The following is a 20,181-nucleotide window of genomic DNA, read 5'->3' as shown; positions in this document are numbered from 1 at the left end:
GCATTCTGTGAGGAAAAGACTTGCCCGACTTTGCACACAAGTCGGGTGCTAAGGCAGTCTAGACCCTAGCTGGACTGTATCCTTCAAGCACAAAGAAGTTAAGCCTACCCAAGGACCAGAACCACTGACGGAACGCCCCAAAAGCTGGAGGTGAAGCGATCGGATGGGTAGCTGGTTGGAGAACCCAGATGCACAGTAGCCTGGTCAGTGGTTTACTGAGGCTGTGGATAAGAGTGAGCCTATTAGGAATATATCCAGGTAACGAGCTAACCTCTCCTTCCCTTCCCAGTACTTTAGGATCCCATATTCCTCAGCATCTACCAAGAAGGGTGGGTCCGGCGGGCCGCACGCAGCGATCTTCCAGCATGACAGGCTTTGTGGGGTAAAATTCATCTACTAGGCAAGAGCACAAGGAATCGAGAAGCAGAGGAACATGGGCCAGGGCAAGTAGGTGTATAACGGGCCAAACAGAGAAGTGGATAAGCAAGGCTTGCGAGGCATCCCTGGTCTGTGTGCACGCGCATTTGCATTCAAACCAGTTCTGTGAGTTATGTTATGTTATTTTGCATTTATATAGTGCCTTATATACCATTGGTATGGTCTGAAGGCGCTGGTAGGTTGAACGCCCTTGGGAACCGAAGTTCGGGTCAGTAGAGAGAGTAGAGAGAGTCCAAAGGTGCGTGTGCGCACCAGGTATGTGTGCAGCTGGTGCGGAATTCGTGTGGTAGCTGCTTCTTAGCGGTAGGTGTGGTGGTTGATCAGGAGTATGTGTTCGCTCTGGCAGGATTTATCCAGACCGAGTGTGGCTGCGTTAGGCCTGAGGAGAACGCCTGGCTGGGGGTGTGAAACCAGCAGTGTTTACTTAGAGTGATGGGGAGTGAGCGGGAGATGTTGATATGAGAACAGTTATACCGAATGGTGTCATAGTATCTCTGTGTTCTAGTTGAGTGGTGGTGTAGAGAAGAGAGTAAGCGTGGGGTGTGGTATGATATATGTTCTTTCAAATGTTCCCTGCATTTCAAAGCATATTATGCGATCAGGTCCGTTCTATGCATTTTTATTCATTTCAGGCGTTCAAGATTGCCCTACACACTCCTGTCTGCTCGACACACTCACGCACTCTAGTCCACCTTGCGTGCTCTAGTCTATCCCTCATTCTCCAGTGTGCCCCATTCCATACGCATGCGCTCCTGTCTTCCCCACGCATGCACTCCTGTCTGATGATGAGTCTTCAGAAGCAGACACATGCTTGAAAATTAGGGCTTAAGTCTGGCAAGCCACATGCACAAGGAGTAGCTGCCAATGGGAGGTGTCGGGCAGAACAGGAAGGTGAGTGGGCAGGATGGTTACTATGTATGCCGGTAGCAGCTGCTGACCAGAGGGAGCAGGGCCACAGCTGGAGCACCTAAATAATGACAGACACATTTTTCAAGAGCAGCTGCCAGCAGGAGTGGGATAAGCGCAAGCTGAGAGAGGTCAGAAAATGGTGGCTGCGGATGGCAAGAACAGCTGCCAAGGGGAGTGGGGTTAGCCGGGGTTGGAGGGTAGGCAAGATGGCTGATGAGTATGCCTGGAGTAGCCACCGCAATAGTCATAGACTGAAGAGCAGATACGGCGCAGCACAGAAGCACTGAGTTGGTGAAAACAAGAATGTGGTGGCCCCTAAATAGGAACGCACACAGCATGCATCAGTGCCTCCCCTGCTGCAGGAGCGCCTTCAGACCTGCATGCCGGGGAAACTGGCACATTATACATTATCCAAGTCATCTTCAATGATCCCCCTGTTCATTGTGACAGCTTCCATCTCCTAAATGGGAACGCACACAGCTTGCATCAGTGCCTCCCCTGCTGCAGGAGCGCCTGCAGACCTGCATGCCGGGGAAACTGGCACATTATACATTATCCGAGTCATCTTCAATGATCCCCCTGTTCATTGTGACAGCTTCCATCTCCTAAATGGGAACGCACACAGCTTGCATCAGTGCCTCCCCTGCTGCAGGAGCGCCTGCAGACCTGCATGCCGGGAAACTGGCACATTATACATTATCTAAGTCATCTTCAATGATCCCCCTGTTCATTGTGACAGCTTCCATCTCCTAAATGGGAACGCACACAGCATGCATCAGTGCCTCCCCTGCTGCAGGAGCGCCTGCAGACCTGCATGCCGGGGAAACTGGCACATTATACATTATCCGAGTCATCTTCAATGATCCCCCTGTTCATTGTGACAGCTTCCATCTCCTAAATGGGAACGCACACAGCTTGCATCAGTGCCTCCCCTGCTGCAGGAGCGCCTGCAGACCTGCATGCCGGGGAAACTGGCACATTATACATTATCCGAGTCATCTTCAATGATCCCCCTGTTCATTGTGACAGCTTCCATCTCCTAAATGGGAACGCACACAGCATGCATCAGTGCCTCCCCTGCTGCAGGAGCGCCTGCAGACCTGCATGCCGGGGAAACTGGCACATTATACATTATCCGAGTCATCTTCAATGATCCCCCTGTTCATTGTGACAGCTTCCATCTCCTAAATGGGAACGCACACAGCTTGCATCAGTGCCTCCCCTGCTGCAGGAGCGCCTGCAGACCTGCATGCCGGGAAACTGGCACATTATACATTATCTAAGTCATCTTCAATGATCCCCCTGTTCATTGTGACAGCTTCCATCTCCTAAATGGGAACGCACACAGCTTGCATCAGTGCCTCCCCTGCTGCAGGAGCGCTCGCATGCCTGCATGCCGGGAAACTGGCACATTATACATTATCTAAGTCATCTTCAATGATCCCCCTGTTCATTCTGACAGCTTCCACCTCTTGGTGCATTCAGAAGTATGTTGAGACTGCCCAGCCTTTGCAAGTGCAGGGGATGATTGCATTGCGTTGCGTTACACAGATGCGCATTCCAGGTTCAGTACCATTACAAGTGTAACAACCGTCAAGGGCGCTGAGCCGTTTTTTTTGCTATGAACAAGCATGTAAACGAACGTATTGCTTCTCTGATCCTGCGTATACAATCCAACCTGACGCTACCTCACGTCGTTATTCGTTTGTATGTCCTATGAATTATCATTATGTGTTCAACTAACATTATGTAATACATGTGTCGCTGCCAGACCCCCATTGTTATGTATGAAGCAGTAAACAAATTTGTAAACAATGGAAACATGTAATCATCCTAATGCCACTAACTGTAGTAACTGTCTCCCCCTATGGTATATTGTGTAGTCCAGGAACAGAGAATCGCTTAGAGCTACAAGGCCATCTCCCCCTCCCCCCGTCAAGGCCCGCCAGGGCTTGCTCGTGTTCGAACAGCACAGCCTTACCTCCCCACATTCCTGCTGGACCCGCTTCAAGTATTTACCTCACCCATGTCAGAGGCCGCCATAGTTTGGCCAAGTGAATTATGTACAACCTGGTCCTAAATTCCACCGCCTAGAGGGGCCAGAGATGTGCCCTTACTGATCCAATAGTACTCCAGTTCACCCCAAGTTAATGGGCCATAGAGACAGTTATTCACCCCTGTACTAACATATTGTAAAGCAATCTCTCACCACATCTAACAAAATAAAATGACAAGGTAGCTCACCCCGTGCCCTCTGACAAGACATCTGGACTTATGACACTCGGTCGATAGGTCAAAAGCAATTTTACACTGATGTATTGGTGAAGTTTCACATTGCATGTTGCTTCTCCTGTCTCTCATGTGATCGTAGATTAACCTATTGTAGGATTTGCAGGACAACTCGAGTCATATAATGTGATGAGTGTTTGTGTGTGTGGCCACAAGGGCAAAGTGTTAGTGCAGCCACCAATCATCAACACAGACTGCGTCTGGCCTGGCAGCTCCACCCCGACGAGCCAAGCTGACCCGTCCACCCCACATTGGCAACACGCAGATGTCCACCAATCCTGGAGCAGCTCATCGATACACCACCTATAGCTTAGTCAACCCCACCCAATCCCCGAGACTTTTGTGCCCCCTATAGCTTACAGGATTTATGATGTAGTTTTGTAATAAATATGACTGTCTTTGCTATTGTCAGACAGAGCGCTCTCGGAGCGTGCAGAGTCCTTTGCATGCCCTATATTGATTATATAAAAAAACCCTTTTACATCACCCGCACTTGGTCCTGGTCTCATTCCCTCCTGGGGTGTGTCCTTTGTTGCCTCTCATTGCGGGGAGGTTACTTCCTTATGGGGGCGCTTGCTTTCAGTGGTGACCCCACGTGATTTGTTTTGTATTGTCCCCTTTTGGCATGAGAAGTTCCTGGCGGCAGTGGAGACGCACGGTTCGCCCGCTCAAGAGAGCTGCCCGCCTACGGCAACTGATACACTAAGACGTGCACACGCAGTAGGCCAAAGGGTACGGGTCCCGTTCCAAAAAACCTTAGTACCGCTCGCCAGAGCCGGGGGGCGGCCATTGAGTGTGAGGCAACGCCGCCTGAACAGACCCTGTCCGGAGAATCTCAGATCAAGACGGGCACGTGAGTATTAAGTGTGAGTGATCATAAAAGGAGAAGGCGGGGAGCCAGATTATACGAGGTCAGTCAATGGGTACTTTCCACTATTGATACTATTTTCTTTCTCTGCAAATGGCCATTAGGATAATAAGGTGAAATAAGGGAAAATAAACACGGGAACCTAGCTCTGCAAAGGGGTAGAAGGCGGTGACGGGAACCTAGCTCTGCAAAGGGGTAGATAGCATAGTGCTATCTTGACTAGTACTGTGAAGTTGAATAGTGGAAAATAAAATAAGAGTGTCTGAAGAATAGGGAGACACAGTGTATACATTAGAAACTTCTTCTTTCTTCTTCTTTATTCTGGGTACATCGATACTAGAAAAAGTGTTATAATTTCAAAAGGTTAAGGGGGAGAAATTGGGTGTGGTTCAGGAGGCCTTGTAAAGATAGAAGTACAGAGCAAGAAAAGGGAGAGTCAATGTTATATGTTGTATGTTAAAGGTTTGTTAAACGTCTGTTTCATGTTGCATGTGCTTAGCTATTCATATTTCCGAGAATTGAATTGTAAAGAAATTATGTTGAATTAATGATACTAGATAGTTCTGTGGTATGGTCATTTTAAGTATGACCCGGTAAGAATTTAAGATTGTGGACAAACATTTTTTAACATCCAAGAATTATTAGAAATAAGAGCTACGCACACACATAAGTTACAGTGACAGTCATAAACAACATAGACAGGCGACCAACAAGAATATAATATGGGGCGGAAACACCCCTGGCCCACATTTCCAAAAATCTACCTGGTTATGCAGACCGTATAAACAAGTACAATGACCAATGGGTCACGGAATTGAAAGGAGAGGGGCTACCCCAGGTATGGCCACAAGGAGGCTCATTTGATAAAAGTGTCTTGGATATGGTAGCCACGTGCATATTCATAAAATACAAAGGAAAGCATTTCCATAATAGGAGAGAGATATTAGATCTGTGGAGGCTGTTAGAGGAAGTTCCTCCGCTCAAAAAGAAAGACATAGCGCCCGACCAGCCCACCACCACTCCCTCAGCAGCATGTGTGAATGAGGGTGAGAGTAAGGAGAGAGAAGGGTCCATAGAAGTAACACGGCTGTATGCCCTCCTAAACAAACCAGTGCCAGCAGAAGGGTATAGCGATCCTACGTATGTGCCCACCACTGCCCCTACAGCTGCCCCACGACCAACTGCACCACCACCATATGAGTGCCCTAGACAGAATGGACAGGTAAGTACCCCTGCAGTAGACATTGAGAAACTAACAGAGGATTTAGACTCTAGGCTCTCAATGGCCAGAGATGAGCTATCCAGAATAAGAAATATATGTGAACAGAGTGGGACGAGCGCTGCAAGAACAGAACAAACGCCTAGGGCGCATACGCTCGACGGTGGAGTGGCAGTGGTATCGTGTAATGTCTTCAGCCAAGGGGGGAACACGAGACACCCAGCATAGGACAGCCCACAGGGAGAACTTGCATGTCCTGTACTATCTACGACCTACAATGCGGCAGAGGAACCATTGATGGGGGCGCAGATAGGGAATAAACAGTTCATATTTATGGTGGATTCGGCTGAAAAATCATGCTTGCGTGAAGGCCGGTTTCCGCTATCTAATCGTAAATTGGAGAGGCAGGGGTTCTCTGGGGCTGTTGTCGAAGTTCCTTATACAGAAGATTTGGATGTCACCGTAGGGGGAAAGACAGCAGGGGCACCCCTATTATACTACGAAGAGTCACCAATTAACTTATTGGGTAGGGACCTTCTCAGTAAGCTTAATATGACTATCTCATTCACAGAACGAGGTATAGTCTGTTCAACTCCAGGGATCTGCCCTATGCGTGTAATGCTGGTGGTGCAAGTGCGAGCAACAGCACCAGAAGTGCGCGGCATACTGGTGGACCCTGATGTGTTCATTCAAGGGCTAAAAACACTAGCACGAGTGGTCCCAGAATTGAAAAATTTAGAATGGAGAGTACCCGCAGAGTTCATCCATCGACCAATAGCACGCTCAGAGATCGTGCCCAGGACAGTGATGTCACTAGATCTGCATGCAGTTCAGATCTCAGCCAAAAGAATAGCCGTCATTGCAATGGACATACACGGCTGTGAATGGCGCCCGGTATTGTGCATCAATGCCAACATTGCATTGCGCGATCTATCAGATGAGGACCTTTTTTCAGACTCAGAAAGTGATGGTGAAATAATAATGGAAATAGCGATAACCTTGTGATATCATGATACAGGAAAGACAACTGCCTGTACAGCTAATGGCACTGGTAAGAGCCCCTGCTTCCTTCTTCGATGATGACATGAAAGCAGTGCCCAGTAACCTGTGGTCCACAGGCCCTCATGATGTGGGACTACTGCATGGGGTCACACCAGTTAAAATGAAACTCCAACCTGGAGCCATATTACCCTGGGTAAAACAGTACCCCCTGTCCCGGGAAGCAGAAGAAGGGATAAAAGAGACGATTGGTGCATTACTGGCTCAAGGAATAATAGTGCCCTCAAACTCGCCATGTAACACTTGTATTTACCCGATTAAAAAAGCAAAAGGTGGGGCATGGAGGATGATCCAAGACCTGCGCCCCCTCAATGACATCATCTAAAAAGAATTCCTGTTAGTCCCTAACCCGGCATCCATCCTGTGCAGCATCCCAGAAAATGCGTCACGTTTCACAGTTTTTCTCAATACCGCTTGCAGAAGAGTGCAGATATTTAACAGCATTTACATTGGGGGAAAAAGATATGAGCACTGCATGTTACCCAGGGATACTGCAAAAACCCCAGCATATTCAATCGCATCCTGCATGAAGATTTAGGGAATATGTCAGCAGAAAGTGTGATTATTCAATACGTAGATGATTTACTCATCTGCGCAAAAAATTAGGAAGGATGTAGAAAAGACTCCATTGCTCTCTTGACATTGTTGGCCCACAAGCGTTACAAGGTTGACAGAGGGAAACTGCAGTACTGACACCGAGAGGTGTTGTACCTGGGACAATTGATATCACAGGACGGCAAGAAAATAATACCAGACGGAGTAGCTGCCATCACAGCAGTGGAAATAACAAAAACAGTAAAGGAAATGCAAACATTTCTCGGCATGTGTAATTACTGCCGAGCATGGATATTAGATTATGCAGCATATACAAGACCATTATTGCAGGCACTCAAGGAGGCCCAACGAGAGAACACAGAAATACAATGGTCCGCAGAGCTAAGTGACGCGTTCACGTCACTCAAGGAATTGATCTCAAGCACACCCATGCTTGCGAACCCAGATTACGAGCACAAGTTCTACTTGTTCTCTCACTGTAAAGGGACCCTCATGACAGCAGTACTAACACAAAAGACATCCCTGGGACACAAGCCCCTCGCTTATTACAGTGGCACACTGGACGTAGTAACGCAAGTACAATTTGCCTGCGAGCAATCTCTCGTAGCCGCAGCGTTCGCCATTGAAAAAAGTGCAACAATAGCGATGGGGTGCTCCGTGACCCTATTTGTGGAACATTCCTTGTTTGCTATCTTGGAAAGATCAAAAAGCACACTCACAACGCAAAGAGCCACTGCCTACGAGATACTCTGTCTAGTGCAAACATACACATAGTAAGATGTAAAACAGTGAACCCCACAAGATTCATCACAGAACCATGCACATTGGAAGACATGCAGGCGCACGACTGTGCTACATACATGGGGGAAAGCACTGTGGTGAGCGAAAATGCATTAAATGAAGGAGAAGTATTCTTTATAGATGGATCAGCATCAATAAACCCAGACACAGGTGAAAAGCATGTAGGAATAGCTGTTATAAGGATGGAAGAAGGTGATTACGAAGTGATAGTACAGCAGCGCCTACCTGCCCATTACTCAGCTCAAGCAGCAGCACTCGCCGCACTAATTGAAGCATTACATGCAGCAAAAGGGTGTGCAGTCACAATTTACATGGACTCAGCATATATGACCACTACCGTACATGGCGGGCTGGCAAGGTGGGGACGGAGGGGGTTCCACAGGGCTGATGGGTCACCTGTACAACATGCAGAACTCCTCAAAGACCTTATTGAAGCACTAAAGGACCCCACCATGGAAGCCATAGTGAAGTGCCAAGCCCACACTACCAACACAGATGTTATCTCTTTGGGAAACGCGGCGGCGGACGCTGCAGCTAAGGAAGCCTCTTATCTAGTGAAAGAATTGCCAGCTGAGTACTTAGTACACAAACAGGTAGAGGAAGACCTCCCAGATGGCTATAATGCCATGCCCGTGTCACAAATACTGGAGTTACAGGAAAGAGCAAGTGAAGAAGAGAAACAGCTGTGCGAAAAGAGGGGATGTAGCCAGTCAGCAACTGATCTTTTATGGCATCAAAATAACACGGGAAAAGTGGTAATGCCAGTCAAACTCTTAGAAATAGCATTCCAACAATTACACTTTCCCGCACACAATGCAAAGCAACATATTTCCGCAGAGATACAAGAAGATTGGTTTGTCCCAGGGTTACAGGAGCAGATATCTGTCATGAACCATGGACATAGCCCCTTCTGGTCTTCCTGGTCCAGACGGAGAGAGTTCTCCTTGATACTTCCAACATGGCCGTGCCCAGTGCCGTGTTCCGTACTAGCCTGTACGTCGGACACGGCACGTTCTATAAATGGGCCACGCCCCCGCGCCTCCGCGCGTCTCAACGCTATCTCTAGGTAGTGTCTCGATGTGTGTGTGCTGCTCGGCGTTACCCTTCCAAGTCCCTGGCCAACTCCCTTATTCTTTCTTCCCTTTTCCCCTGTTTCCAGTATCTCTTACCTTTCTTCGATCCTCTTCTTGGACGTCCTGGAACACGCGACTTCCTGGAACTTTGAACGCTCGCGCTGGAGTCAGACTCGACTCGCGCGCACTTATACAAGTCCCGGTCCGGCCGGGAGAAGGAGTCCTCTGCGGAACGCCACAAGAAGAGAACTCAGGTGAGCCGGGGGGAAACCTTTGACAGATTGAGACGCCAAACGATCAACACTGATACCGCTGTGGAGAAAGCAGTCCAGGACCACATGCGCGGCATGCAGGAGCTAACAACCGAGGTACAGAACTTAAAGGCAGAGAACGCAGCCTTGAAACAATTAGTGCTGTCACGTGACTCTGCTAATAAGGAAAGCGTGATACTGGGTGGAGTGGTAGACAAATACGATGGCTCGCCAAAATCCTTACGTGGATTTCTGGATGCCTGCTTGGTGCATTTTACATTCAAGCCCTATTATTTTTCAACTTCCAGGGCCAAGCTGGGCTTCATAATCTCCCATCTTACAGGGAATGCGTTATCTTGGGCCACTCCCCTAGTGAACTCTGGAGACATCCTCCTGGACGATTATGATGCATTTATCCAGGCGCTCAAGTCTATGTTTGACCGCCCCGAACAAGTGTTCAGCGCCCAGGAACGCCTACTTGATTTTCGGCAAGGATCCCAGGATATGCTAACGTTCATTACCAGATTCAAACAGCTGGTAAAGGAGGCTGATTGGGGCCCTGAAGCGAGTTTCACATTATTTCGCAGGGGTCTAAATGACGATATCAAGGATGAATTAGCCAGAGTGGCTCGCCCCAGTGCGTTTCAGGCTTTGGTAGATCTAGCCTTACAAATAGACTTTCGTATCCAGGAAAGAAGGGCTGAAAGGAAAAAGGCTAAGACTGCCTTTCAACGGACCCCTCCGGAGTCGACTGTGAAATCCGATCCTGTCTCAACCCCTGATAACGACTCCGAATCAATGCAAATAGGTGCCTTTCGTGGGCCAATTACTCCACAAGAAAGGATGAGAAGAATTCACACCGGCCTGTGTATGTATTGTGCCTCAGACAAGCATCTCGTTAGAGAATGTCCTTTAGCCCCTCCACGGCGTTCGGGAAACGCCAGCTCCCGGCCCTAGATGGAGCGAGGTTTCGGGAGAAAGATGTCTGCTCCACATCAATCACATCCTTGAACTCTCCTGGACAGAATAACCTGGTGGTGCTACAGGCCTTTCTATCGCCCTCCAAGCACAAGACCTATCCCATACTGGCCCTGGTGGACTGTGGAGCTATGGGAATTTTCATTGATCAAGACTGGGTTATCAGACATAAAATACCATATGAGTCACGGAACATTAAACAGCCGGTAGGAGCAATTGATGGGAGACCTCTCTCTTCAGGACCCATAGCCCTACAGACAAAAGAGGTCCGTCTCTCCATAAACCACCACCAAGAGCAGATTACATTCGACATCATCAAATCGGCCCATTACCCAATGGTTCTGGGTATGCCCTGGCTTCAAAGACATAATCCGTACATTAATTGGACAGCAGGGTCATTGTTTCTGGGCTCTGAGTTTTGTATGTCCCACTGTTTATCCCTGGATCTCTCCTTAACACCACCTATTGAACATTCAGGAGAGCAAAAAACCTCACTCATGGTTTCCAACATTGTACAAGTCCCAGAGGTCTACCAAGGATATACTGATGTCTTTTCGACTGCCATAGTCCAGGCTTTACCCCCTCACAGACCCGAAGATTGTGCCATTGAGACAGATCCCTCGGCAGTAATTCCCTTTGGCAGAATGTTTATCCTTTCAGAACCTGAGAAAAAGGCCCTCCGAGAATACCTGGACATCAATTTGGAAAATGGCACCATAAGACCCTCAAAATCTCCAGCGGGTGCCTCATTGTTCTTCGTTCCTAAGAAGGATTCCAAGGAATTCAGACCCTGCCTCGACTACCGTGGTCTAAATCAATGCACCCTCAAAGATCAGTACCCTCTGCCTCTGATTTCAGATATCCTGGAAGCTGTCAGAGGCGACGTAATATTCACGAAGTTGGACCTCCGGGGTGCCTATCACTTAATCCGTATCCGGGAAGGGGACGAATGGAAGACCTCCTTTAGAACGGCCTTTGGTCTCTTTGAATATCTAGTCATGCCCTTTGGATTAGCTAATGCCCCTGCAATTTTTCAACGTTTCATGGATAGGATGTTTTCTGACATGCTTTTTCTCTTTGTCATTGTCTATCTAGAACACATTTTGATTTATTCCAAGGATCCCTTGAAACATGAAGAACATGTCATGGCAGTACTACAATGGCTCCGTGAAAACAAGCTCTTGGTCAAACCTGAGAAATGTCTTTTTCACGTGACTTCAGTTCATTACCTTGGATTCATCCTCAGCCCAGAAGGAGTTGGAATGGACCCTTCAAAGGTAAAGGCCATACTGGCCTGGCCTGCTCCTACATCGGTGAAACAGGTTCAGTCTTTCTTGGGACTTGCTAACTTTTATCGAAAGTTCATTCCTACCTTTCCTGAGCTCGTCCAACCGATCGTTGCTTTGCTGAAGAAGGATGTTCCCTTCATCTGGTCTTCCTCGCAATAGAAGGCTTTTCAACGCTTGAAGACAAGATTTACGCAAGCCCCCGTCCTGGCTCAGCCTGACTTAGATCGCCCTTTCATAGTGGAAACGGATGCCACCAACCATGCCATAGGAGCAGTCTTGAAACAGGTGCTTGAGGACAAGATGGACCACCCAGTGGCTTACCTCTCTAGAACCCTAACAACCAGCGAAACCCATTACTCCGTCCTGGAAAAGGAGCTGTTGGCAATCCGTCAAGCCTTCACAGAATGGCGACATTTACTCCTGGGTGCTAGATATCCAGTCCAGGTCCGTACGGACCATCGAAATCTACAAATTCTCCAATCTATGGAGTGCAGGAACAGTCGTCAGGCGCGTTGGGCCTACTTCTTCGCCCAGTACCAATTCCAAATCACTCATGTTCCTGGATCACAAAACGTGATTGCGGACGCCTTGTCCCGACGTCCTGACTATTTAACCACTGAAGATAGGACCTATCCTACAATGTTTCCCAACACAATCTTTATAGCTCAAGCGATCAACCTCTTGGAAGAGATTCGAGCCAAAACCCAGTCCTCTGACCTCTGGAAGGACGTCTCTATGAAGAATCCCTGGAACTTAAGAATCAAGGAAGGATACTTATTCAAGGACAATGCCTTGGTCATTCCCACACCGAAACTTCAACATAAAATAATAACTCCCTGCCATGATACTTTTCATTCTGGACATCGTGGTGTAACCAACACGCTCCGTCTTATACAAAGACAGTTTTGGTGGCCGGAAATGAAATGCAAGGTACAAGAGTACATCAAGACCTGTACTGTCTGCAGTCAGAATAAGCACGACAATAAGAGACTGGCAGGCCTTCTATTGCAACCTACACTGCCAACAAGACCATGGGAATGTATAGCTACAGATTTCATCGTGGAATTACCACCTTCCCGGGGTTACACGACCATCATGGTAACCATAGACTTGTTTACTCATATGGCACATTTCACGTCTCTCTATAAACTTCCTTCCTCTTCAGAGCTCGCAGGAATTTTCCTAGAACACATTTTCCGTCTTCATGAACTCCCTTCCAAGATCATATCGGACCGAGGACCGCAATATGTTTCACAATTCTGGAAACATCTCTGTCGTGTTCTAGGGATTCAACGCGCTCTTTCATCTGGATATCACCCACAGACCAACGGGGCCACAGAACGTGTTAATCAAACCCTGGAGCAATATCTTCGTTGTTTCGCAACCAAGGTACAGGATGATTGGTCCCTCCTTATACCCTTGGCCGAATTTGCCTATAACAATTCAGATCACTCAGCGATCAACGTTAGGCCCTTCTATTGCAGTCAAGGTTTTCATCCCTCCGTGTTACCTTCAGTTCTACCACATCCAAATCCAGTACCTTCACTTGATTCCTGGATTGAAACTCTCCTCAACATCCACAAGGAAGCCAAGGAACAATTGGGAAAGGCCCAGATTCGCACTAAGCGATATGCTGATTCCAAAAGAAGACCAGCACCCTCCTATTCTATTGGTGACCAGGTCTGGTTGTCCTCGAAACTATTACCACGACATCTACGCCCTAACAAGTTAGCCCCCGATATTATGGTCCATTTTCCATAAAAGAAATCATCAATCCTGTTTCTTATCGGCTCAAGCTACCAGACTCCTGGAAGAGAATACATCCAGTTTTTCACACTTCTCTACTCAAACCCTACATCCACTCCACCCGTAAAACCGGCAGACCCAGTCCTGTGATTGTGGACAATCAGCTGGAATATGAAGTATCCAGAATATGTGACTCCAGGTACAAACGGGGTCGGCTTCAATACCTGGTCGAGTGGAAAGGCTATCCTCCTAGCGAGAGAACATGGGAACCACTATCCAACCTAAACACCCCTCGATTGCTGAGAAGATTCCATCTCATACACCCTTGCAAGCCTGGTGGGACGGGGTTTCGGAGGAGGCATGCTGTCATGAACCATGGACATATCCCCTTCTGGTGTTCCTGGTCCAGACGGAGAGTGTGCTCCTTGATACTTCCAACATGGCCGTGCCCAGTGCCGTGTTCCGTACTAGCCTGTACGTCAGACACGGCACGTTCTATAAATGGGCCACGCCCCCGCGCCTCCGCGCGTCTCAACGCTATCTCTAGGTAGTGTCTCGACGTGTGTGTGCTGCTGGGCGTTACCCTTCCAAGTCCCTGGCCAACTCCCTTATTCTTTCTTCCCTTTTCCCCTGTTTCCAGTATCTTACCTTTCTTCGATCCTCTTCCTGGACGTCCTGGAACACACGACTTCCTGGAACTTTGAACGCTCGCGCTGGAGTCAGACTCGACTCGCACGCACTTATACATGTAACAATCTATGTTCTTTTCAATTCCAAAGGAACGGTGATCACAGTCCTTACTGCAGATATCAGATAAACAACAAGACAACACTAACCTGTTCCAGTAGGAATTCGTAGAGCTGAATGGAAAGCTCACCTAACCTCCTCTCCCCGCGCCGGAGAAACCCAGGTCGAGGAGGGGAAGTCAGGGAAACCCTCGTGGGGGAGAAAACCCTGCCGTGCCAGGAACTCAGAAGAAGCGATGGGCGAGTCTTGATTCCCCAGGAGTGACTTCGGGAGTTGGACTGGCTATCGCGAATTATCCTGATGAGAGAAACCAGGTGGTGATTAGAGAAGGGAGAGATTGCGGAAGTAGAATTCTAGTGAGCGATATACCTTTAATTCTGAATGTCTGTTGAGGAGATGTAGGACGGCTTGCACGGAGGTTGTAATCTGTTCAGCGCGTTGGAAAAAGTAACTCCCTGTCCATGCTGAAGAGACTGAAGGATGGAGAAAGGTTAGTGATGGAACGAATGAAAGGATATGTATGCTAGGGGGGTATGGAACTATACGTACTGAAGAGTGTAGAACAAATGCCTCCGGTGTATGCGTGTGGAGAGCTGGTAGGGCGGAGGACCAAGGACAGAGGAGTCTGACACTGAGAAAAGGAGAGACGGTAGAAAGATTACAGACGAGCTGAGTCTTCGGATAGTAAAGAGAGCTAGCCTAGAATAACGAACTTACGGTGCGTGGCCTCTGAAAACAGTAGCAACGCGCTGGACCGAAGACGCCGCTGAAGGAAATCCATTCTGCGAGGTTGGGGGCGGAGTCATCATACACTCCCGGATTCGGAAGGCTGGTGCGCTGCTTTTCCTTGCTACCGCCATGTTGGAGGAAGTAGAGGCGATGCATGAAACTCGTCTCCACCTGTGCCAGAAAGACCACGTGAGCTGCCCCCTAGAGGGAGCGGACGTGACAGTATGCCCCCTCCGAAGGGCGACGAAACCCGGCTTGCCAGGGTGTAGCCGGTAGAACCTGCGAACCAAACGGGGAGCATGAACCGCTGAGGCGGGTTCCCAAGAACGTTGTGCCTGAGAATATCCCTTACAGTCTATAAGGAACTGTAGCACCCCTCTTCTATAGCGTGAATCACAGATCGAGGAGACTTCGTATTCCGGTCCTTCACTTGTCAGGACTGGAGGGGGAGTTCCCTTCTTAGACACATGGAATCGGGATTGTACGTCAGGCTTCAGCTGAGAAACATGGAATGTAGGGTGTATACGCTTCCAAGAAAAAGGGAGACGTAACTTGAAAGCAGCCAGACCCTTATTTTCAAGAACCAAAAAGGGTCCAAAGTATCTCGGCGACAATTTTGAAGGTTTCAAACTCTTGGGGAGATATTTACCCGACAACCATACCTTGTCCCCAACTTGAATGGGAGGTGTGGGACTCCGATGCTTGTCGGCTTGTATCTTATAGCGTTCATGAGCATCCTTCAGAGCTTCCTGTGCATTTCGATGTCCTTGTTGAATGGAGGCTATTAACCCGTCTAAATCCGGATACGGAGTAGCCGTGGGAACAGTTGATGGGTACACCTCCGGATGAAATCCAAATGTACTAAAGAAAGGACTAACACGTATGGTGGAATGTACCGCATTATTATAAGGAAATTCTGCTATAGGCAGTAAAGCCTTCCAATTATCTTGTAAAGCTGATATGTAACATCTTAGATATGCTTCCAGGGTTTGATTTAAACGTTCCGTCTGGCCGTTGGTCTGAGGGTGGTATCCGGAACTGAGCGCTCTTGAGATCCCTAGTAAGAGACATATATGTTTCCAGTACTGTGACGTGTATTGTGGTCCTCTATCTGAGATAATGACCTCCGGTAGTCCGTGGAGTGAAAAAATGCGTTCCACGAATACCCTGGCCATAACAGGTGCAGATGGAACAGATGGGAGAGGGATGAAATGCACCAATTTGGTTAAAGAGTCTATTGTCACCATGATGGTATTACAACCCTCTGACCTTGGTAGAGCCACGATAAAGTCTGTTGATATTATTTGCCAAGGTTTCGTAGGAATTTGGGTAAGAATTAGTTTGCCAATAGGAGGAATCCTTGGGGTCTTGGTTTGTAGACACACCGGACAAGACGCGACATAGTCCTGTACATCCTTGCGAAGCGTCGGCCACCAGAAGTGCCGTTGAATCTGTTCTGTAGTATTGAGAGTTCCTCTATGCCTGGCTGCCTTGGAGTCATGACACATTTGAAGTACTTCTAATTGTAGTTCTTGGTCGGGAAGGTACATCTTGTCTTCCTTGAAAAGAAGACCCTGATCAGCAGTAAGTCCTAGTTCTCGAAGGGTATCGTCCCGACCCAAGTCCAGATTTCTTGTCCTTAGTGCTATCTTTTGAAGAAAAGAATGGACAACGGGCACTGTGACCAGGTTGGGAAACATAGGTTCTGGCTGAAAGGGAGCTCCTTTTCGTGGATTACTGCGGGATAAAGCATCCGCTTTGAGAGTAGTCTAGCCCGGTGAAGGTAACCCGGAAGGGTGAAAAAAAATGCGCCCATCTAGCCTGTCTACTATTGTTGGTTTGGGCATATTGCAGTGCTCGGAGGTTGTGATGGTCGGTTCTTATTTCAATGGGGAATAATGCTCCCAAAAGTAAATGACGCCATTCTTCAAAGGCCCTCTTGATCGCGAGCAATTCTTTTTCGAGAACCGTGTAATGTACTTCCGCCGGGGACAGAGTCTTCGATAGGTAAGCAATGGGTCTTTCGAACCCTCTGTCGTCCGGTTGTAACAGAACCGCTCCAATACACTGGTCTGAGGCATCTGATTCCACTATGAATCTGTGACGCTGATCCGGCATTGCCAAGATAGGAGCTCTAGTGAATAGGGCTTTTAGCTCCTGAAAGGATTCCTGAGTTTCATTTGTCCATCGAAATACAACCCCTTTCTTTAGCAGATGAGTGATGGGATGTGTGAGGGTAGAGAAATGAGGAATGAAGCGCCTGTAGAAATTTGCAAAGCCAAGAAACCGCTGTATTTCTTTAACTGACTTGGGGGCTGGCCAATCAAGTATGGCTGACACCTTTGAGGGATCCATGGAGACTCCTTGATCGGACAGGATATACCCTAGATATGCCACTTTGTCTTTATGGAATTCGCATTTCTCTAATTTACAAAAGAGATGGTTCTTCTGTAGTCTGTGTAAGACTTCTTTAACATGAATGACATGGTCTGAAAGGGTGGATGAAAATACCAAAATGTCATCTAAATAGATAATGACAAAATGTAGGGATATATCTGCAAAAATGTGGTCCATAAACCTTTGGAATATTGCCGGGGCATTGGCTAATCCAAATGGCATTACACTATATTGGAAGTGACCGAATGGTGTCCGAAAGGCGGTCTTCCATTCGTCCCCTTTTCTTATGCGGATGAGGTGATAAGCACCGCGTAGATCCAGTTTAGTGTAGAGTCTAGCTCCTCTAAGCGCTTCCAAGATATCCGGAATAAGCGGCATGGGGTACTTGTCCGGCACTGTGATTTTATTTAATCCTCTGAAGTCAATGCAGGGACGTAACTCGGACGTGTTTTTCTTTGGAATAAAGAAGAGTGAAGCCGCTGCAGGAGAGGTGGATTCTGTGATTAAGTCATTTTCTAGATTTGTCTTCTGATATTGTTTCAGTGCCTCTTTTTCCTTGGCGAACAATATGTACATGTGACCAAAAGGGAGAGGACTATTTGGAACCAGATCTATACAACAGTCATCTCTGCGATGAGGTGGTAATTCGGTGAATTCTGTCTTTGTAAAGACCTGGTGGAATTCCTGATATTCCTGGGGAAGCGTGTTTACTTCGTTAAGAATCCTATTTGTGGCACAAAAAGACTCTTGAGAGGGCTTGTTCTTGGATGTGGAGGCGACTAAGTTATGGCAGTTGTGAACACAATGTTCTGACCCCAAAAAAAGAGTACCAGCTGTCCAGTTAATAAAGGGGTTGTGTAATCTCAGCCATGGCAATCCTAAAATTACAGGATAATGTGCAGTCTTGATTAAATCTAATTTCAGGATCTCTTGATGTGCCGCTATTGTCATCGTGAGAGGAGAAGTGTGGTCTTTTATAGGACCAGAAGTAAGAGGGCTACCGTCCACACTCTCAACCGGGATCATTAACGCCTTGGGTACTTTTGGAATCCCCTGTCTAGTAGCAAATGTGTCATCTAAGAAATTTCCTGCGGCTCCGCTATCGATAAGTGCGGGCACGTTTTCCAATCTTGTGCTACCCCAGGCTAGCGTAACTCCAAGTACTATCATCTGGTTTTCCGTGGATTGATCCTGTTGAACCCTGGGAATGCTTTGAAGGGAACTAGTAACTCTGGAACCCTGCACCGTTGTTCCCCTTACGGCTGGGTGCTGGCGTTTACCGCCTTCCTAGGGGGAGTATGGGGACATTCCTTGACCAAATGAGAGCTACCTTCACAATACATACAAAGTCCCTGAGTACGCCTTCTGGTACGTTCTTCCACGGATAAAGGGCCTCTCGTATTCCCAATTTGCATCGGTTCCTCGGAAGGAACTGGTCTAATAGGAGACGGGGTCCCTTCGGTGGTTTGTCTGCTCTTTCCTTTCTTTCTTTCTGTCTTTCTTGCAGGCTATAGTCTAACTGCATAACCAGTGAGATGTATTCTGCCATATTATGTGGACGTGGGACTCAGGACACTTCGTCCTTTAAATCCTCTGAAAGTCCTCTTCGGAATATGGTCATCAAAGCTTCATCGGCCCATGCCGTGTCAGAAGCTAGTTGCTTAAAGCGTGTGATATAGGTAAGGAGATCCTGACTACCCTGTTTAAAATCCAATAACCTTTCCTGTGAGGCAATGGTTATCTCCTGTCTCCCAAACATACTCTTTACGCTGTTGCAAAAGGCAAGGAAGGAATCGAGTATGGGATTGTTGCTGGTAACTAAAGGAGTGGCCCAAGCTAACGCAGCCCCTGACATTTGGGCAATCATATGGCCCACCTTGTCTCTGTCTGTCGGGAAAAAGGCTGCCTTAAAGGCGAACTGTACAGAACAGGACACAAGAAACTCCTTGACTGCATGGGGATTACCATCAAAACGTCCTGTGGGTAATGGGCCAGGAGGTAATTCAGAGCTATGGGCTGCTCGACCAACCTGTTGCCTTAAGCCGATATTCTCTAGCTTCAATTGCTGGACCTCGGTTGACAGGGACTGAACCGCTGCCATTAATTGTTGTATTTGTTGGTCCATAATGGATCCTCTGACTCTACCAATAAAGAATGTGAGGCCGATATAGCCTTGAAAATATCAGGCGTTGCTAACTGTAACAATCTATGTCCTTTTCAATTCCAAAGGAACGGTGATCACAGTCCTTACTGCAGATATCAGATAAACAACAAGACAACACTAACCTGGTCCAGTAGGAATTCGTAGAGCTGAATGGAAAGCTCACCTAACCTCCTCTCCCTGCGCCGGAAAAACCCAGGTCGAGGAGGGGAAGTCAGGGAAACCCTCGTGGGGGAGAAAACCCTGCCGTGCCAGGAACTCAGAAGAAGCGATGGGCGAGTCTTGATTCCCCAGGAGTGACTTCGGGAGTTGGACTGGCTATCGCGAATTATCCTGATGAGAGAAACCAGGTGGTGATTAGAGAAGGGAGAGATTGCGGAAGTAGAACTCTAGTGAGCGATATACCTTTAATTCTGAATGTCTGTTGAGGAGATGTAGGACGGCTTGCACGGAGTTTGTAATCTGTTCAGCGCGTTGGAAAAAGTAACTCCCTGTCCATGCTGAAGAGACTGAAGGATGGAGAAAGGTTAGTGATGGAACAAATGAAAGGATATGTATGCTAAGGGGGTACGGAACTATACGTACTGAAGAGTGTAGAACAAATGCCTCCGGTTGTATGCGTGTGGAGAGCTGGTAGGGCGGAGGACCAAGGACAGAGGAGTCTGACACTGA

General features: G+C 47.8%; 1 protein-coding gene across 2 annotated transcripts in view; it reads left to right on the top strand.

The window, feature by feature from the left end:
* FBXL13 (F-box and leucine rich repeat protein 13) overlaps positions 1-20,181 on the top strand; it is a 2,326,763-nt gene that overhangs the window by 158,812 nt on the left and 2,147,770 nt on the right. The window lies entirely within an intron of this gene.

Source organism: Ambystoma mexicanum, chromosome 12 (genome assembly GCF_040938575.1).
Source record: "Ambystoma mexicanum isolate Mex_15411 chromosome 12, UKY_AmexF1_1, whole genome shotgun sequence".
In the NCBI taxonomy this organism is placed as follows: Eukaryota; Metazoa; Chordata; class Amphibia; order Caudata; family Ambystomatidae; genus Ambystoma; species Ambystoma mexicanum.
The sequence above is the reverse complement of the archived record's forward strand: the minus strand, read 5'-3'. Positions and strand labels throughout refer to the sequence as shown.